The sequence below is a fragment of the Montipora foliosa genome, chromosome 7 (genome assembly GCF_036669935.1).
Source record: "Montipora foliosa isolate CH-2021 chromosome 7, ASM3666993v2, whole genome shotgun sequence".
Lineage (NCBI taxonomy): Eukaryota > Metazoa > Cnidaria > Anthozoa > Scleractinia > Acroporidae > Montipora > Montipora foliosa.
The window spans coordinates 29913855-29934517 of NC_090875.1; the positions used below are offsets into that span (position 1 = coordinate 29913855).

The window sequence follows — 20663 nt, forward strand, 5'->3', positions numbered from 1 at the left end:
AGTACAATTTGACGATATCACTTGTCATGAATCTATTTATTTGCTCACCGTTTTAAACCTGCTCGAGTGTGGGAGAACAAGAAACTAACTACCCAGACTAAAATTGCTGTCTATCGTGCCTGCATCTACCCTGCGAGCAGAGTCTCTTTCGATCTTCCTAGATAAGTCGGTAAGCGGAAAGTAGATTCTGCTCGCCGCCTCCACATTTCGTATTGAGCATGCGTTGAAAATTTAAATGTATTCGGTGTCAGTCACGCGTGACCAATTGCCACAAAACCACAACAAACAGCTAGGATATTTTCGGACAACTCGGGCAAACACACGACAACCAAGGAATCATTTCATTGGAAACTCAAGATAGTCCATACTCTTAAAATGCCATTTCGTTTTTTACTGAAACATTTATAGGTTTCTGTCAGACTAGTTTCCGTAACCAACACACATAGGAAAAACTCATGGGATTTCTGTTGTAAATTTGATTTGCATTCAAAACTCTGAGATAAAAATAGGCATCACACTCTTGAATTGGCCATCAAATCTGTGGATTCGTGTCGGAGATAATAGGAATTACATCTTTAATTAGAATGATAAACGACCGATCAGCTAAATTCAAGGATTTGCTGGTATAAACCGGTGATCAGTAGCAATATCATGGTATTAATAGTATCTAACCATAAAAAGCTGCGATAAGACACATAAATATTCTTAAAAATACTAAAAACGTGGTTAAAAACTTTGATAAAAAACGACGACGTTCCGATTTTAGCTAAACGTCATTATCAAGTCAAAATTATTTGAAAATTGCAAACTATAAATACTAAATAAGGAGCCTGTACAGCGAAAGAGAGGAACAATGAAAATTAAACACAAAGTTTGGCACGTATGGAGGCCGCCTGGATATTCAAATTAGGCTTGAGACTACGAAATGCTCCTATGCTCTATTGTTTTGACACAAAGACCGTTTGTTCCATGGCAACCACGATACGTCACAATTATTCAAGATGGCGGCACCTGGCAAATTTGAAAGCCAAAAGAAGCGTTCTTGAAATTCCTTTTTTTCAAATATGAACGCTTTCATTTGAAGAAGTTTGAACAATTTTAATTGTAAACATTATGTTCTGTGGTTTAAAGTTATTTTATTGTTTTAGTGGAGGTTCCTTTAAGAATGTTTAGATATGTTTTATCGCAGTTATTTTATGGTTTAATGTTTTCCAAAATCACCTCTTCGTCTTAATAGTATCATTACAAATATACACATGATCAAGTTAAAATCAGGAATAGAAAGACTAACAGATACTACAAACATGTGCATCTTCATCAAGATTAAAAAATAGAGGAACAATTTTGACTTCAATAACCTTATCGTGGTCAAATCGCGAATGTCTCTGGTAGGGAGTTCCAGTCCCGGAAAACTGCGTTTTTAAAACCCAATTAGTTTATTGTTGATTTCACTGTTAGCCCGTCTAGTAGTGAGCTATCTTTAAAAGTAGGATCGTGTAACTGGGGGCGTTAAACCAGGTATCCTTCTAATTGACTACTTTTACCATCCCATAATGCAATACGTTTTCTTGGGGGGGAGGGGGTCTTTACATTAAAAAAACAGTACAAGGTAATTACTCTTGGAACTGTATCATGCTGCAGTGAACGGGATATCCATTGTTTGATGCAAATAATAACGATAATAATAACAACAATAATAACAACAATAATAATAATAATAATAATAATAATAATAATAGTAATAATAATAATAATAATAATAATAATAAATATCTATAGCGCGCAACTCCAAGAAATTGTCCGTAGCGCTTTATAAGAAATAAAAATGAATTTTAAAAGGAAACTAAATTTACAAACATTCACTAACAAACGTTTCAAAAAGATAAGATTTTGAAGCATTTTTAAAAATGTCAACAGATGAACTCCTACGTATTGAAAGAGGCAAAGAGTTTCACAATCTATGGCCATATACTACAAACGATCGATCTCCATAAGTTCGCATGTTTGAAGATGGTTCTACAAGCTTAAGGTCACCATTGCTAACAGATCTCAAAGAATAAGAGCTTCTGCGAAAAGAAAAAAGATCAGACAAATACGACGGAACCTTAGCATTAAGAGATTCATAAACTAAAAGAAGAATCTTAAAAATAATACGATTCTTAATAGGAAGCCAATGCAGATCAATTAAAGTTGGAGTAATATGATGGAACTTCCTAGTCTTACATCCACAGAACTCACAGGTCAATATGAACTCGCCATTTTAAAAAAACCAACCACAATGCGCATGCACAGTAAAGTTGCGAGAGACCTAGACCCTAAGTATATTACAATGGTCTTCAATTGAAACCAGTATTGCATTGTTACAAGTGCAATTTTTCACATTTAAAACAGCTCTTTATTCGACATATTTCACTGAAAGAGAAATAATATAATTCCGTAGCTTCATTTTTGTAACTTTCATTTACAAATAATTCCTCTTCATCGTTATCAATTTCAGTGCATTATCAGTCAATACATTAAAATTAATGTTTGTCATGTTTATTTGACCAAATCTTCGCCCAGAGTCTCTTCCCTCCTTAAAAACTCTAGAAGAAAGATTCAAAAGAATCTTGTATTTCCTTTCTCTTTGTTACAAATTAACATGGGTGTGTCCAGTTCTTGATTTGAACAAAATGCTATAGGATACTAACATTTTTGTAGATATGTCATTGTTTTCTTCATTATCCGATAGAAGGATACCATTAAAAAGTTAATAATGCTACTACGAACCATTCTACAGATATGAAGAGATCTACGTTTTTCAGTTCAGTGGTGACTCGGGGATATTCGGGAAAATCCGAGTGGTCCTTAACAGGACGCAAATTTATAATCACGCTGACTCTGCTCTACCATGCACTGAAGTATACGGCATGCAGACAGTCTGGATGCAGTTCAGCAGGCCATTCAACAACGGCCAGGTGACAGAAAGTTAAGATCGCGTCGCGAGTCGATCAATGGCTCAAAAATAGATTTTACAAGTAGAAGTCCTAAGAATAAACATTAGCATTTCGTTCATTACGGCTGTTGCAACATCTCGTTCTGGGTTTGTGGAAGTCTACAGAATAGTATTCGTTTAAATCCTTGTCGAAAGTTCGTACTGCGAAAAGCATATAAAAAGGGATTCAAACACAAGCTACACAAGAAAATGAAATCTATTACGGGCGAAAGGACAGAAAAGTAATTTCCTTGAGTAGCTCCGATAACAAAGAGGGAGTAAAAGGTAATGCCTGGTCCGTAACCGACTACAAAACCTGCAGTTGCAAGCATAAATGTTATTAAAAGTTTCTTTTTTTCACAAGCTCTGTCTTCTTGTCTGTCTGCGGGCGAAGCACAGATTGTTTTGTCAAAGTAGATTCCTTTGATCAGGGATCCATAACAATAAAGAAAAACCGCTAAGGGAATGTACCCGACCATTGAACACCACATAAGAAAGTACACTTCGCTTGATGGAAGGCAGGAATCGAGAGCATCATTGAATTTCGACTCTATGATCGCCTTCGGCAGGGAAGTAACAACGCTTGAGATCCAAATAATTGCGATAGCTCTTTTCACATTCTCTTGTTTTAAGCGTAAGACTGTTCTAAATGGCTTTAACAAGGCATGGTACCTTTCAATTGCTAGAACCATTAAGGTGAAGGAGGAAACGGGGACGATTAAATACGTCAACTCCATCAACCTACAATCAAACTTCGGTAAAAGCTCTTGCAGCAACAAAGAAGTCCATAAGGAAAAAATGGTGAGTCCATCACTGACAGCCAAGTTTGCTAAGAGATAGTTCGTGACTGAATGCATTTCTCGTGTTTTAAGAACGATTCTGACAACCAGCACATTTCCAAGAAATCCGATCATAAAAAATGGAATGCTGACCATTAACAGAATAAACCGCGCGCTACTATAGTCGACCATCATGCGCTGGTAGAGCAGGGTAGATTTTTGTCTTTGTCAATACGTTAGCTCTTCTAGAAAACGTGAGCATTTGTGAAACGATCATTTAGTCATTTAGCATTTAGAAGTATTGATTGTCGTTTGCTGTCAGCAGATGTTTTGTTGTCGCAATTGTTCGCTTTAACTCGACATAAAAAGGCCTTTCTGTAAAAATGCTTTGTTTATAGTTGATCAAGCTAGTTCACTGGCACCCCACTTTTAATAACCTGAAAGAAACAATTCAAACTTAACAGAAACATGATTAAGAATCCTAACTGGCAGGAGACAACCAGTTGGGCTGTTAATAAAGCGTGGTAGAGTTGAATCCTAGACAACAGGAAATAAATCCACAGCAGATGTTAGAACGGGATTTGCTAGCCGAATGCAAACCCAACGCCCTAACCAATGAACACACCGTCTCTCTAGCATATTTAATAATGTAAATTGAAGAAAGGGCGACTCTTTAACTTTTGCAGCATAGACCCACTGTCGCGTTTGCATGAAAATTCTGCCACCTGCCTTGTACGTCTCTAAACTACAGTCCGGGAATCTCTACCAGCCCTCTTACAGAAACTGTGAGGAAAAAAGAGGTGGGGTTGTTGTTTATGTTTCTCTTAAAAAGCTACTTTCTTGAACCGATGTCAATTATATTCCGATCTTTGTTCGGTTACATTTTTAAGAATGCTTTGTGCTTCGTTGGCCCCTATGGTGATTTCTCTTTGTTTCCGTAATCCTCATTTGCCGTGGGCATTGTTCTATTTTTACCAAAGACACCTGGAAGAACTTCCCAATAATTCAGCTTTTTGGCAACAGGTTTTATGCACGGGGAAAGAAAATGCGCTTGTGGAACCAAATATGACACTAACTTAAAACGGCGTTTGCCTTTTTTACATATTTTATTTCGTTTTGAAATAAACTGCCTTGACAGTTTGTTTAGCGTTTCCGATGAACAGCCAACGGAACACTTCAAATTCTCTTGACTCTTTTTGCAGAATTTGCCTAATCTAGTTCTATGCTAACAGCAGGAAATGAACTTGGATAAAAAAGGTTCCATACAATTTTTGGCAAAATTGAAATTTCCACCTGATGTTTATCGCTTGACTGTGCTCAAACGGGGCTTTCCATTTCTCATTTGAGAATTCTCCAGATGACGCTTTAATGCAAATTGTAATCATATTGATGTTGAATTTTGACAACGGGTTTATGTTCCAACTATTTAGAGTGAACGCGGCACTTTCAGATATTATGTCAGGCTATCGTGGCAATTAAGAAAGATGTGTTCAATAACTTTTTTAATCATGGCATTGGTACGCGACTTTTTAGCAATGAAGGTTATTAAAACGTTGCAACTATTGAACTTTAATTTCTTAGTACAATTTGGCGATATCACTTGTCATGAATCTATTTATTTGCTCACCGTTTTAAATCTGCTCGAGTGTGGAAGAACAAAAAACTAACTACCCAGACTAAAATTGCTGTGTATCGTGCCTGCATCTACCCTGCGAGCAGAGCCTCTTTCGATCTTCCTAGATAAGTCGGGAAGAGGAAAGTAGATTCTGCTCGCCGCCTCCACATTTCGTATTGAGCATGCGTTAAAAGTTTAAATGTATTCGGTGTCAGTCACGCGTGACCAATAGCCACAAAACCACAAAACGAAAACAGACAGCCGGGATATTTTCGGACATCTCTTAATTGACTTGCAAAATCCCAAGCAATATATTAAATTCCAAGAAACTGAGGATGTTGTAAAATGAGATGGTCACCATTCCGCAGTACTCCAAATTAAAACAAAAAGATTTCCTCTCGCACATTTTATCGTAATAAATTCTATGTTAAATTTCTTTGATACTATACTTAAATTATCTGATTTTTGTTTGTATATATTTTCATGTAAAAAATGTTTAGACATTATATATACCTTCTTCAAAAAGACTGACCATCATGGGTATATAATTACTTGTGATAGTTTTATTATCCATTACTTTGTACCACACAAGTGAATCATAGTGCTTGCCGGGTATTCTGATTGGCTATTTCGGAGGTGAATAATTGTTAATTGTAGCATTCAAGGTGACCTAATGTAGGGAATCTTAAATCCTGTTTTAGGCTTGCCCAAAATCATTAGATTCTTTCATGAATGTAATGTATTTTAAAATCCGATAAAATAAAAATAAATGAATAAAACAGGGAGATTTTCGAAGTTATTCGTCTTCTTGATTGTACAATAGGGCCGTTTATACGACAGAAAATATTACATAAGACGCGAACACCCCGAATAAATGGTACAAAATCTACGTTCACGGCGTTCTTAAGCCGCGGCTTATCCTGGCGTGGGAGTTAATACTCGTATAAATAATCGAGTGAAGCTATGATCCTCGCAGTTATGAACGCAATATGATCCATTTCATATATCATTTCATCGCTGACTCGTATAAATAGTTCCTTTCGCGTATTATGTAAGCCGCGGCTTATTTTCTCTCGTATAAACGACCCTAATGTGCTGACATGCGCGCGCGAGAGGAAGTGATCTCGTTTCCGAGGAATTATAAATAGTAACAACAACATAAATTAGGCTATTGTTAAGTCCTCTTGAAATTAGTAAGAGAACTTTTCCCCGAAAGGATACGGCCTTTAGAGTCGATCATGCTCAGGCTAGACCAGTGTTGGCGCTGTGATACGATTTGTCCAGCTAAGATCTACTGCGGCAGATGGAAGCTAGCATATTACTGCCGCGACGAGTGCAAAGGAAGCGACGAGTTTCGACATCAAGTGGATTGTCAGACAGCTACACTGAAAAGAAAATGCTCCACTTGCGGAAAGGAAAGCACTGAATTTCAGCAGTGTGGAAGCTGTTTGCAAGCTTGGTATTGCAATCAAGAATGCCTTAAGAAAGCCTGGCCAACGCACAAAGTTACTTGTCGACAAATAACAAAACGGACAAATGATCTGTGCAACAAAGTGAGGAAATATTTCCACTTAAGAGATTCGACAGGCTCGCCAGGACTGGGAATTCTCTATTACTGGGGTAATTTTCCTGCCACTGATTTCATCAACCTTCCACTGAACGAAGGGTGCGACTATTCCAAACCATTGTCGGCTTTGGTTTGCGGGGTTGGAGATCCGAGGAATGTCGCGCTTTCCTTGGCTCAGCTTCCAGAATCCTATGAAGCGGAGCTCACTTTTGTTCTGAACGACATCTGTGCTTGCACACTGGCGAGGACAGTTCTTATTTTGTATTTTCTTTTAAAAGGTAAATCAGAAAGTACTTTCATGGTGACATTATATATAATTCAGTACAAAACAGGCCCGGGTTGCTCGAAGCATGGTTAGCCCTAACCAGCGTTAAATACCATTGAAAGCTATAGGTTCTGATACCTCATAAATAGTTTTGCTCTTTGGCCATTCAATTTCAGCAGGAAAAGAAAAGAAACAGCGGTTTAGAAACATTTTCATTTTATACTTGACGTTTCGTATGCTGCAACATACATCATCAGAAGTGACGGTTAAAACTGTTACACAAAAATTTTAAAACTTGAACGAGGCAATGGTGACTAGTTACAAAGTATTATAACAAAATCGTAACTTCCGGTAGTCGATCTGCTTTAACGTGCCCCTGTGATAAAACGATCACTTCCTTTTTTGTCTTCAGATTTTGAAAGTGTGTTTGCTTAACACATGGCTGGCAAAATCTTGAACTTTGACTTTTATCCAAAGACTGTTTACTTCGAGTGTAAGTTTTGGATTTAACAATCCGCCATTACTCGGGTTCATTATACTTCAGAGGGTTGGATCCAGGGAAAAGTGACGTCAAAGGCTCACTAGCTTAAAATTTCAGAGTGTGAATGCAGCTTATTATCTATGCAAAACGCGACTTTAAAAGTCTGAAAGCCCAAAAACTCCCGTGCTGCATATTAACTCTGAGTCGTCTGACACGCGTTGCATTCCTAAACTAGTGAGCCTTTGGCGTCATTTTCTCCTCGATCCAGCTCTCTCAAAACCTTAAAGTTAGTAATGGCGGACCATTAAATAGGAAAATTCCAGTTAAAATAAACAGGTGTCTTTTTGAAATCAAGGTTTAAAACTTTGGTCGCTTAGTGTTTAGTTAATATAGTTTTGAAATCCAAATAAAAATGAGAATTGATTTTTTTAGTCACAGGGGCAATTTAGGTTGATTTGAAGCCTCCCCAATTAACGAGAGCACGTCGGTGTCCTGGGCTGTATAACCTACAGTAGGCCTTGAGACTTGAAAGTGCTTCTTATTATCTTGAAATTAAATAAATTTTCAGTAGACATATCTTTCAAAGGTGGCGGACACTTGTACCAGTAACATGTCCTGTGGCAGCCATCGTAAAAGGGAGTTTAACTGTTCTTAATGGAATGGCTGGATGCCAATAGTTATATTTTTGCCAATATAGTAGTTACAGGATTGACCTCCCTCCCACAATAATAATAATAACAATCATCATTATTATTATTATCATCATCATCATCATCATCATCATCATCATCATCATCATCATAATGGTGATTATTATTATTATTATTATTATAGGGTCGTAGACCCCGTCTCACAACCCTTCAATGTTCATAATCCTGTGGGACGTAAAAGAACCCGCACAGTTGTCGCAAAGAGTAGGGCATGTAGTTCCCGGTGTTGTGGTCTGTCGTCTGTGGTGTATCATGGAAAGATATATGATATGATATGTTGACAAGTTCAAAAACACGCAGATATGCGTGATTATTATTCAAGATAGCGGCGCCCGGGAAATTTGAAAGCCAAAAGAAGCGTTTTGGAAATTCCTTTTTCTCATTTTCTCATCGCTTTCATTTGAAGAACTTTGAACAATTTTAATCGTAAACATTATGTTCTGTGGTTTAAAGTTATTTTATTGTTTTAGTGGAGGTTCCCTTTAAGAATGTTTAGATATGTTTTATCGCAGTTTTTTTATAGTTTAATGTTTTCCAACATCACCTCTTCGTCTTAATAGTATCATTACAAATATACACATGATCAAGTTAAAATCAGGAATAGAAAGACTAACAGATACTACAAAGATGTGCATCTTCATCAAGATTTAAAGAATAGAGGAAGAATTTTGACTTCAATAACCATATCGTGGTCAAATCGGTAATGTCTCTGGCAGCGAGTTCCAGTCCCGGGAGACTGGAATTGGTTTATTGTTGATTTCGCTCTGAGCCCGTCTAGTTGTGAGCTATCTTTAAAAGTAGAATCGTGTAACTGCGAGCGTTAAACCAGGTATCCTTCTAATTGACTACTTTTACCATCCCATAATGCAATACGTTTTTTTTGGGGGGGGGGGGGAAGGGGGTCTTTACATAAAAAAAAAACAATACAAGTTAATTACTCTTGGAACTGTATCATGCTTCAGTGAACGGGATGCCCATTGTTTTAAAGCAAATGATAATAATAATAATAATAATAATAATAATAACAATAATAATAATAATGATAATGATAATGATAATGATAATGATAATAATAATAATAATAATAATAATAATAATAATAATAATAATATTGCGCACATCTCCAATAAATTGTCCGTAACGCTTTACAACAAATAAAATGAATTTTAAAACAAACTAAATTTACAAACATTCCCAGACAAACTTTTTAAAAAGATAAGATTTTGAAGCATTTTTAAAAATGTCAACAGATGAACTCCTACGTATTGAAGTGGCAAAGAGTTCCACAATCTAGGGGCAAATACTACAAACGATCGATCTCCATAAGTTCGCATGTTTGAAGATGGTTCTACAAGGTCGCCATTGCTAACAGATCTCAAAGAATAAGAGCTAGTTGTAAGCTCCTACGAAAAGATAAAAGATCAGACAAATACGACGGCATTAAGAGATTTATAAACTAAAAGAAGAATCTTAAAAATATAATACGATTCCTAATACGAAGCCAATGCAGATCAATTAAAGTTGGAGTAATATGATGGAACTTCCTAGTCTTACATCCACCGAACTCACAGGTCAATATGAACTCCCCATTTTAATAATACCAACCACAATGCGCATGCACAGTAAAGTTGCGAGAGACCTAGACCCTAAGTATATTACAATGGTCTTCAATTGAAACCCTTATTGCATTGTTACAGGTGCAATTTTTCACATTCAAAACAGCCCTTTATTCGACATATTTCACTGAAAGAGAAAGAATATAATTCCCTAGCTTAATTTTTGTAACTTTCATTTATAAGTAATTCCTCTTCATCGTTATCAATTTTATTCCATTATCCGTCAATACATTAAAATTAATGTTTGTCATGTCTATTTGACCAAATCTTCCGCCAGAGTCTCTTCCCGCCATAAAAATTCTAGAAGAAAGATTCAAAAGAATCTTGTATTTCCTTTCTCTTTATTATAAATTAACAACGGTGAGTCCAGTATTTGATTTGAACAAAATGCTATAGGATACTAACATTTTTGTAGATATGTCATTGTTTTCTTCATAATCCGATAGAAGGATACCATTAAAAAGTGAAATAATACTACTACGAACCTTTCTACAGAAATGAAGAGATCTACTCTTTTCAGTTCATTGGTGACTCGGGGATAATCGGAAAAATTCGAGTAGTCCTGAACAGGACCCAAATTTATGATCCTGCTGCCTCTGCTCTACCACTCAGGTATACGGCAGACCGTCTGGATGCACCTCAACAGGCCATTCAACAACGGCCAGGTGACAGAAAGTTATGATCGCGTCGCTAGTCGATCAATGGCTGAAAAATAGATTTTACAAGTAGAAGTCCTAAGAATAAAAATTAGTATTTCGTTCATTACGGCTGTTGCAACATCTCGTTCTGGGTTTGTGGAAGTCGACAGAATATTATCCGTTTAAATCCTTGTCGAAAGTTTGTACTGCGAAAAGCATATAAAACAGGATTCAAACACAAGCTACAAAAGAAAGTGAAGTCTATTACGGGCGAAAGGACAGAAAAGTAATTTCCTTGAGTAGCTCCGATAACAACAAGGGTGTAAAAGGTAACGGCTGGTCCGTAACCGACTACAAAACCTGCAGTTGCCAGCATAAATGTTATTACAAGTTTCTTTTTTTCGCAAGATCTGTCTTCTTGTCTGTCTGCGGGCGAAGCACAGATTGTTTTGTCAAAGTAGAGCCCTTTGATCAGGGATCCATAACAATAAAGAAAAACTGATAAGGGAATGTACACGACCATTGAAGACCTAAAAAAAAAGTACACTTCGCTTGAAGGAAGGCAGGTATCCAGAGCATCACTGAATTTCCACTCCATGATCACATAGTACGGCAGGAAAGTAAGAACGCTTGAGATCCAAATAACTGCGATAGCTCTTTTCACATTGTCTTGTTTTAAGCGTAAGACTGTTCTAAATGGCTTTAACAAGGCATGGTACCTTTCAATTGCTAGAACCATTAACGTGAAGGAGGAAACGGGGACGATAAAGTACTTCAACTTCATCAACGTACAATCAAGCTTCGGTAAAAAGTCGTGCAGCAACATAGCAGGCCATAGGGAAAAAATGCTGAATATATCACTGACAGCCAAGTTTGCTAACAGATAGTTCGTGACTGAATGCATTTCTCGTGTTTTGTGAACAATTCTGATAACCAGCACATTTCCAAGAAATCCGATCATGAAAAATGGAATGCTGACCATAGAGAGAATAAACCGCGCGCTACTATAGTCGGCCATCATACGTTGATACAGCAGGGTAGATTTTTGTCTTTGTCAATATGTTAGCTCTCTTGTAGAAAACGTGAGCATTTATGAAACGATCGTTTAGTGATTTTGCATTTAAAAGTACCCTTGATCGTCGTTTGCTGTCAGCAGATGTTTTGTTGTCACAATTATTTGCATTAACCCGACATCAAAAGTGTGCTAGTTTACTGGCACCCCACTTTTAATAACCTGAAAGAAACAATTCAAACTAAACAGAAACATGATTAAGAATCCTAACTGGAAGGAGACAACCAGTTAGGCTGTTTACAAAGCGTGGTAGAGTTGAATCCGAGACAACCGGAAATAAATCCACACCAGATATTATAACGGGATTTGCTAACCGCATGCAAACCCAACGCCCTAACCAATGAACACACCGCCTCTCTAGCATATTTAATAATGTAAATGGAAGAAAGGGCGACTCTTTAACTTTAGCAGCATAGACCCTCTGTCGGGTTTGCATGAAAATTCAGCCACCTGCCTCGTACGTCCCCAAACTACAGTCCGGGAATCTCTACCAGCCCTCTTACAGAAACTGTGAGGAAAAAAGAGGTGGGGTTGTTGCTTATGTGTCCCTTAAAAAGCTACTTTCTTGAACCGATGTCAATTATATTCTGATTTTTGTTCGGTTACACTTTTAACAATGCTTCGTGCTGCGTTGGCCCCTATGGTGATTTCTCTTTGTTTCCGTAATCCTCATTTGCCGTGAGCATTGTTCTATTTTTACCCAAGACACCTGGAAGAACTTCCCAATAATTCAGCTTTTTGGCAACATCTTTTATACGCGGAAAAGGAAAATGCGCTTGTAGAACTAACTTAAAACTTAGAACACTAACTTAAAACGTCGATTGCCTTTTTTACATATTTTATTTCGTTTTGAAATAAACTGCCTTGACAGTTTGTTTAGCGTTTCCGATGAACAGCCAACGGAACACTTTAAATTCTCTTGCACTCGTGATCTCACTTCTCTTTTTGCAGAATTTGCCTGATCTAGTTCTATGCTAACAACAGGAAATGAACTTGAATAAAAAAGGTTCCATACAATTTTTGGCAAAATTGAAATTTCCATAACTTTTTTAATCATGGAATTAGCAAGCGACTTTTTAGCAATGAAAGTTATTAAAACGTTGCAACTATTGAACTTTAATTTCTTAGTACAATTTGGCGATATCACTTGTCATGAATCTATTTATTTGCTCACCGTTTTAAACCTGCTCGAGTGTGGAAGAACAACAAACTACCTACCCAGACTAAAATTGCTATCTATCGTGCCTGCATCTACTCTGCGAGCAGAGTCCCTTTCGATCTTCCTAGATAAGTCGGGAAGAGGAAAGTAGATTCTGCTCGCCGCCTCCACATTTCTTATTAAGGATGCGCTAAAAATTTAAATGTATTCGGTGTCAGTCACGCGTGACCAATAGCCACAAAACCACAAAACGAAAACAGACAGCCGGGATATTTTCGGACATCTCTTAATTGACATGCAAAATCCCAAGCAATATATTAAATTCCAAGAAACTGAGGATGTTGTAAAATGAGATGGTCACCATTCCGCAGTACTCCAAATTAAAACAAAAAGATTTCCACTCGCACAGTTTATCGTAATAAATTTTGTGTTAAATTTCTTTTATACTATACTTAAATTATCTGATTTTTGTTTGTATATATTTTCATGTAAAAAATGTTTAGACATTATATATACCTTCTTCAAAAAGACTGACCATCATGGGTATATAATTAATTGTGATAGTTTTATTTTCTATTGCTGGTTTTCACTCACGTGATCAACAGCCATGTTTTTCAACGAAAACAAAAGGAAGCGTTTGCATAATAATAGAGTTAAATTCCCAGAGGATTTGGTCCGGGCACCAACATGGCCGCCTTTTCTTTGTTTTGGGCACCAACATGGCGGTCGTGACGTCATGTGAAAACCAAGAATTACTTTGTACCACACAAGTGAATCATAGTGCTTGCCGGGTATTCTGATTGGCTATTTGGGAAGTGAATAATTGTTAGTTGTATATAGGGAATCTTGAATCCTGTTTTAGGCTTACCCAAAATCATTAGCTTCTTTCATGAATGTAATGTATTTTAAAATCCGATAAAATATAAATAAATGAATAAAACAGGGAGATTTTCGAAGTTATTCGTCTTCTTGATTGTACAATAGGGCCGTTTATACGACAGAAAATATTACATAACACGCGAACACCCCGAATAAATAGCACAAAATCTACGTTCACGGCTTTCTCAAGCCGCGGCTTATCCTGGCGTGGGAGTTTATACTCGTATAAATAATCAAGAGAAGCTTTGATCCTCGCAGTTATGAACGCAACATGATCCATTTCATATATCATTTCATCGCTGACTCGGATAAATAGTTCCTTTCGCGTATTATGTACGCCGCGGCCAGAGTAAGCCGCTGCTTATTTTCTCTCGTATAAACGGCCCTAATGTGCTGACATGCGCGCGCGAGAGGAAGTGATCTCGTTTCCGAGAAATTATAAATAGTAACAACAACATAAATTAAGCTATTGTTAAGTCTTCTTGGAATTAGTAAGAGAACTTTTCCCCGAAAGGATACGGCCTTCAGTCGATCATGCTCAGGCTAGACCAGTGTTGGCGCTGTGATACGATTTGTCCAGCTAAGATCTACTGCGGCAGATGCAAGCTGGCATATTACTGCAGCGACGAATGCAAAAGAAGCGACGAGTTTCGACATCAAGTGGATTGTCAGACAGCTACACTGAAAAGAAAATGCTCTTCTTGCGGAAAAGAAAGCACTGAATTGCAGCAATGTGGAAGCTGTTTGCAAGCTTGGTATTGCAATCAAGAATGCCTTAAGACATTCTGGCCAACGCACAAAGTTACTTGTCGACAAGTAACAAAAAGGACAAATGATCTGTGCGACAAAGTGAGGAAATATTTCCACTTAAGAGATTCGACAGGCTCGCCAGGACTGGGAATTCTCTATTACTGGGGTAATTTTCCTGCCACTGATTTCATCAACCTTGCACTGAACGAAGGGTGCGACTATACCAAACCATTGTCGGCTTTGGTTTGCGGGGTTGGAGATCCGAGGAATGTCGCGCTTTCCTTGGCTCAGCTTCCAGAATCCTATGAAGCGGAGCTCACTTTTGTTCTGAACGACATCTGTGCTTGCACACTGGCGAGGACAGTTCTTATTTTGTATTTGCTTTTAAAAGGTAAATCAGAAAGTACTTTCATGGTGAAATTATATATAATTCAGTACAAAACAGGCCCGGGTTGCTCGAAGCATGGTTAGCGCTAACCAGCGTTAAATACCATGGAAACCTATAGGTTTTGATAACTGATAAATAGTTTTGCTCTTTGGCCATTTCAATTTCAGCAGGAAAAGAAAACAAACAGCGGTTACAAACATTTTCAGTTTATACTTGACGTTTCGTATGCTGCACAAACATCATCACAAGTGACGGTTAAAACTGTTACACAAAAATTTTATAACTTGAGCGAGGCAATGGTGACTAGTTACAAAATCGTAACTTCCGGTAGTTGATACTTCCGGAAGAAATTAATAAAGAAAAAGCTTCTCACTACCAATGTTTTCATTAAGAGAGGGTTTTAAGTCCCTGATTAATATCGATTCTTTAATTTTACACTCCAAGTCAGACTTTCCAGTAGCGAGGATTTCAAAATGGTCCCATTTGATGTTATGGCCTTTTTCTTTATTAATTTCAAGGCCAAAAAAGCGAACAAAAACATGAAACAAAGAAACTTGTCGAGGTTCATAACCAGCCTACATTTATTAACCATGGTTTGTTCGTTTTCCACCTTGCTCCGCCTTTTCTATGGCTTTCTTTCCTTGTTTCGACTCGATTCGATCTGCTTAAACGTGCCCCTGTGATAAAAAAATCACTTCCTTTTTTGTCTTCAGATTTTGAAAGTGTGTTTGCTAAACACCTGACTGGCAAAATTTTGAACTTTGATCTTTATCCAAAGACCGTTTACTTTCAGTGTAAGTTTTGGATTTCACAATCCGCCATTACTCGGGTTCAGAACTGGCCGATTGGACTTCAGAGGGTTGGGTCCAGGGAAAAGTGACGTCAAAGGCTCACTAGCTTAAAATTTCAGAGTGTGAATGCAGCTTATTATCTATGCAAAACGCGACTTTAAAAGTCTGAAAGCCCAAAAACTCCCGTGCTGCATATTAACTCTGCGGCGTACACACGCGTTGCATTCCTAAACTAGTGAGCCTTTGGCGTCATTTTCTCCTCGATCCAGCTCTCTCAAAACCTTAAAGTTAGTAATGGCGGACCATTAAATAGGAAAATTCCAGTTAATATAAACAGGTGTCTTTTTGAAATCAAGGTTTAAAAGTTTGGTCTCTTAGTGTTTAGTTAATATAGTTTTGAATTCCAAAGAAAGATGACAATTGATTTTTTGGTCACAGGGGAACTTTAAGTTGATTGAAGCCTCCCCAGTTACTGAGAGCACGCTCTACAACCTACAGTAGGCCTTGAGACTTGAAAAATGCTTCTTATTATCTTAAAATGAAATAAATTTTCAGTAGACGTATCTTTCAAAGGTGGCGGACACTTCTAACAGTAACATGTCCCGGTCGTTAGTTTTTGTACTTTTTTACCATGCGTTATGTGTGATTTTTCTGTATATTCAATGACTGTTAAGCGTTTTTTTTTAAATGTTGGATTTGAAATGGTAATCATTTATCGTATCATTATTATTTAGTAAAAGCGTATCGTATTGTTATATTGCTACCGCCTCCGTATTTCAAAGATCGAAATACACATTTATCACAATAATCATCATCATCATCATCATCATCATCATTATTATTATTATTATTATTATTATTATCATAATGATTATTATTATTATTATTATTATTATCATTATCATTATCATTATTATTATTATTATTATTATTATTATAAGAATAAAAGTAAATATTTACAAAGAATGTTTTTATAAAAAGGGGCATAGTCAAATAAATTTTATAAAACCTAGTATCTGACGACAACATCTTTAACCAAAAAATAAAATAAAATAAAATACAATTCATTTCGATTAAAAGTGAAACCAAGAATATTACAAAGATCCTAAAATACTAACAGCGTTTAAGCGGCAATCATCAATGACTCAATTATTATTATTATTATTATTATGCAGTATGTAGTACGTAAGTATGCTTACAAAGCAAGTGCATCAGACCCCGGATGTGTCAGAAGTAAAAACATTGCAAATAAGCGTGCGTAAGGAGAAGGATGAGTGTATGGATGAGAGGCTAAAACGGGTGAAGACCTCTCTGCCGACAGGAACCAAGCGAGCTGTAGAGCTAGCCACGGAGAAGGGAGCATCGAACCGGCTGACAGTAATTCCCATCAAAGACTTGAACTTCAATCTAAATAAGAGAGAATTCAGAGAGGCGATCAGTTTGAGATACGACTGGGAAATCACCGACACACCGAAAGTTTGCGTATGCGGGGACCGTTTTAACGTAGATCATGCAATGGTATGCCGACGTGGCGGGTTTATAATACAGCGTCATAATGAGCTTCGCGACCTGGAAGCAGAGATGTTGAGCATGGTATGTAATGATGTGGAAATAGAGCCGGTCCTTCAGGAAATCAATGGAGAGACTTTGAACAGAGGTGCCAACAGAGCTCCTGATGCGCGCTTAGATATTAGCGCTCGTGGCTTCTGGGAGAGACAGAGGACTGCATTCTTCGATGTCAGGGTTTGTCACCCTAATGCATGTTCTTACAGAGATCTAAGCCCCAAGGAAATCTACAGGCAACACGAGAATGAAAAAAAACGCCAATATGCAAGCAGGGTGATGGAGGTGGAGCAAGGCACCTTTACGCCACTTGTTTTTACTACCACAGGCGGAATGGCCGAGGAATGTAAGAGATACCACAGCAGATTAGCTGAACTACTCGCCATTAAGAAGGGAGAGGACTACGCCAGCACCGTGTCCTGGCTAAGAGCAAAAGTATCGTTTGCTATCCTCCGCTCAGCTCTCCTCTGCCTTAGAGGTTCCAGAGGAAGAAGAAGGAATGTAGACCTTCAGGAAACAGACATTACAATCGAGAATGTGACCGCCAGAATTTCTTAGTTTTCGTAATTTTAATTTGGTTGTTTTTGTTTTTTTTTTTTTTTTTTTTCTCTGACTGATATTATCTGCATATATATATATCTTTTTTAAAAAAATAATAGTGGCTTTTCTTTAAGGAGCTTATTTTTATGTCCAATTTTTGTTTTTTTTAGTCAGAACGCTATCATGACATGAATTTTTCTTACTACAAATAAGAATATCTTCGTAGGTTTATTGTGCTTCATACTAGTCTCTTTTTTAATGGAAATGAATTGTAAATAGGTTTAATAGTTTTCTTTTTGTTTTACTTCTTACTTGTAAATAGCAATTTGCTTGGATTATTATTATTATTATTATTATTATTATTATTATCAATGAGCAAATGTGAGAATGATATGTGTGTATTGAAATTGCATCCATTAGAAACTCGGAAAATCTCCGAGCCCCAGATGGGATTTGAACCTCCCACCCTCCATGATCAAGTACGCATGTTGTAACCACTGAGCTACTGCAGACTTTATGGTGACCAAGAGTAAAATGTGGGTCTTTGACTAGACCTTCATCACGTAATTGAAAAGTCAAATAACGACTGGAAGCATAGTTTCCAATGGATGCAATTTCAACATCTCATATGGGTTATATCATTCTGCGTGATGCTGTTCTAGTCAAAGACCCACATTTCACCGTTGCTCACCACACAGTGTCCAGTAGATCGGTGGTTAATTAGAGCATACGACTAGATCACGGAGGGTTGTGGATTCAAATCACATCTGGAACTTGGATTTTTTCCGAGTTTCCAATGGATACAATTTCAAAAACACGCAGATATGTGTGATTATTATTATTATTATTAACGTTTTTAAATTTAACTGCAGGAGGAGAACAAGTCGCATCATCAGTAACACAGATTTGGTATTCTCTGCGGCTCAGCGAGGATGACTTTCAGCTAGTGATTCGGACCCTGCATGAATTGATTGAAGCATCGAGTCTTGAAGAGCTGACACAAGGCAGAATGAAGATACACCAGAGTCACTTTCAGAGGATTATTGAAGTATGGTGTACTTGGATTCAACTAAGCTCCCGTGGCGGAGATTGGATCACCGAAGCTCGGCGCAGGCAGTTCGAAGACCCCGAAGCAAAGAACGGAATGGATATGTACCTGATGGAAATCCCGAAGGAGCACAAAAGATCAGCATCAGAGTGGTTTGCGAATGGGATTCTGTTAGCAAACAAATCTCGAGAGGTTCTTCCCCGAGAGAATTTTACTCTGACGGGTTCCGACTTCTTACTTAATAACAACAGGGGCGCTTTTAGTTACATCCTTCAATCGTCCGTCCTTCCATTCTGTGGATGGGATTACAAAGAGGTCCGACGATGGGGATACTCTGCTTGTATCCTGAAGATGTACAGCGAGTACGTCAGTCACGTGCTCAAGAAATGCGCTTTGAGAATGGCCACTGACAAAGTCGAATTCCACTTCCTGTTGTGCAACTGTATGGAGATCACACCATTTCTTCCCGCAGGGTGGAAGTTTGATCGGGTGACCACCTCCAACATTGCAGACTTCGTTCCTCTGACACAACTACTGGACACTTTCAAGCCGTTTCTGAACCTCAATAACTCTTTCGCGGTTATTATCACCGAGTTTCTAAACTGGGTTCAGCTCACAAATTTGCAGATAGAAGCGATGACACGAGCCCATTTTATGCCACGAGGAGACAGTTTTCGCAAGAAAGTTTTGCACGACACAAACAATGCTGCCATTTCCAGTTCTAGAGGGTTCTAAGCTTTTGTGGAATACCACGATCACAGTGCAGAGTTTATCCATTTTCTCCGAGCGTCTTTATTGAGTCATGAAATCCCCGCTGAGAGAAATCGAAGGCGCAAGTGGATCTCCGTGGCTGACTATAATGGGTTGATTGCACGAAATTTCCTTCGCTGCCGCAATCGAATTGTACCATCAAGATGGATGCTAAATTGTCGCCGAGTAACCATTCTGAACGGCTATGAGAGAGCAGTAGAGTGGATTCTCAAACCAAAATGAAACGGACACTGTTCGAACTGTCTACCCGTCTTGTTTTCCCTAGATAGTCAAGAAGCGTTTTTCTAACGTATACTAATAATCGATAAGTTCACATAATTGTTAGGTAGCTAATAACGCGACGGGCAAACCCTGACTATGTTTCGTTTGTTTGTACTGTTCTACGACTCGGTTCAATTAAACAGTATTATGCAACGTGTTGAGTTGTAAGATCAAGATGTATCACGTTCCCACTAGTTAATGATATGGTGGTGGAGTTTTGTAGAAAACGAATAGGCTTAAGCATCGAATCCGGGACGATAATTCGGACGAATGATATGTTAATAAAAAGTGTCACCTTTAGTTTAGGCCGCTCAAGTCCCCCGGAGTGGGGGAGGGGGGGCTCCGCTCCGAGGTCCGACCCGTTACTCTTTTATATACCATTTTTGGCAGAAAAGATACCCGTTTCGTATACCTTCCATTGGAAAATAATGAAAGGCCCTTTTAAATAGCTAAATGACAAATGCCCCTACCCTTTCATATTCTTTCGACTCGTGAAATCCCTCCTCTTTCATATACCTGAAGCGTGAAAAAGGTACTCCTTTCGGTAAATGTGGAGGTCGAGTCAACCTTGGCGTAAAGCGCTCAATGCTGTGGTAGCAGAGCTAAGTATACAAAAGTTGAAGGATTAAAGAGGACGCATCGATTCTCTGTTACTCTGAGTTTCGCGCCTAAGCGCTCGTCAGACAGAACTTATATATATATTTCTCATCTACGTAAGTTTGCGGATCGCGTGAAAGAGCACGAACTAAGCATCAAAACATTTAATTAATAAAGTTCATGATACAACAAATCGCAA

At 37.9% G+C, this 20663-nt stretch overlaps 1 protein-coding gene and 1 pseudogene across 1 annotated transcript in view; one reads left to right on the forward strand and one right to left on the reverse strand.

Moving 5' to 3' along the window:
- Window positions 1–20663, reverse strand: part of LOC138011764 (uncharacterized) — a 166396-nt gene that overhangs the window by 28531 nt on the left and 117202 nt on the right. The gene's annotated exons all lie outside the window — the stretch shown is intronic.
- Window positions 14290–20663, forward strand: part of LOC138010770 (uncharacterized) — a 6410-nt pseudogene continuing 36 nt past the window's right edge.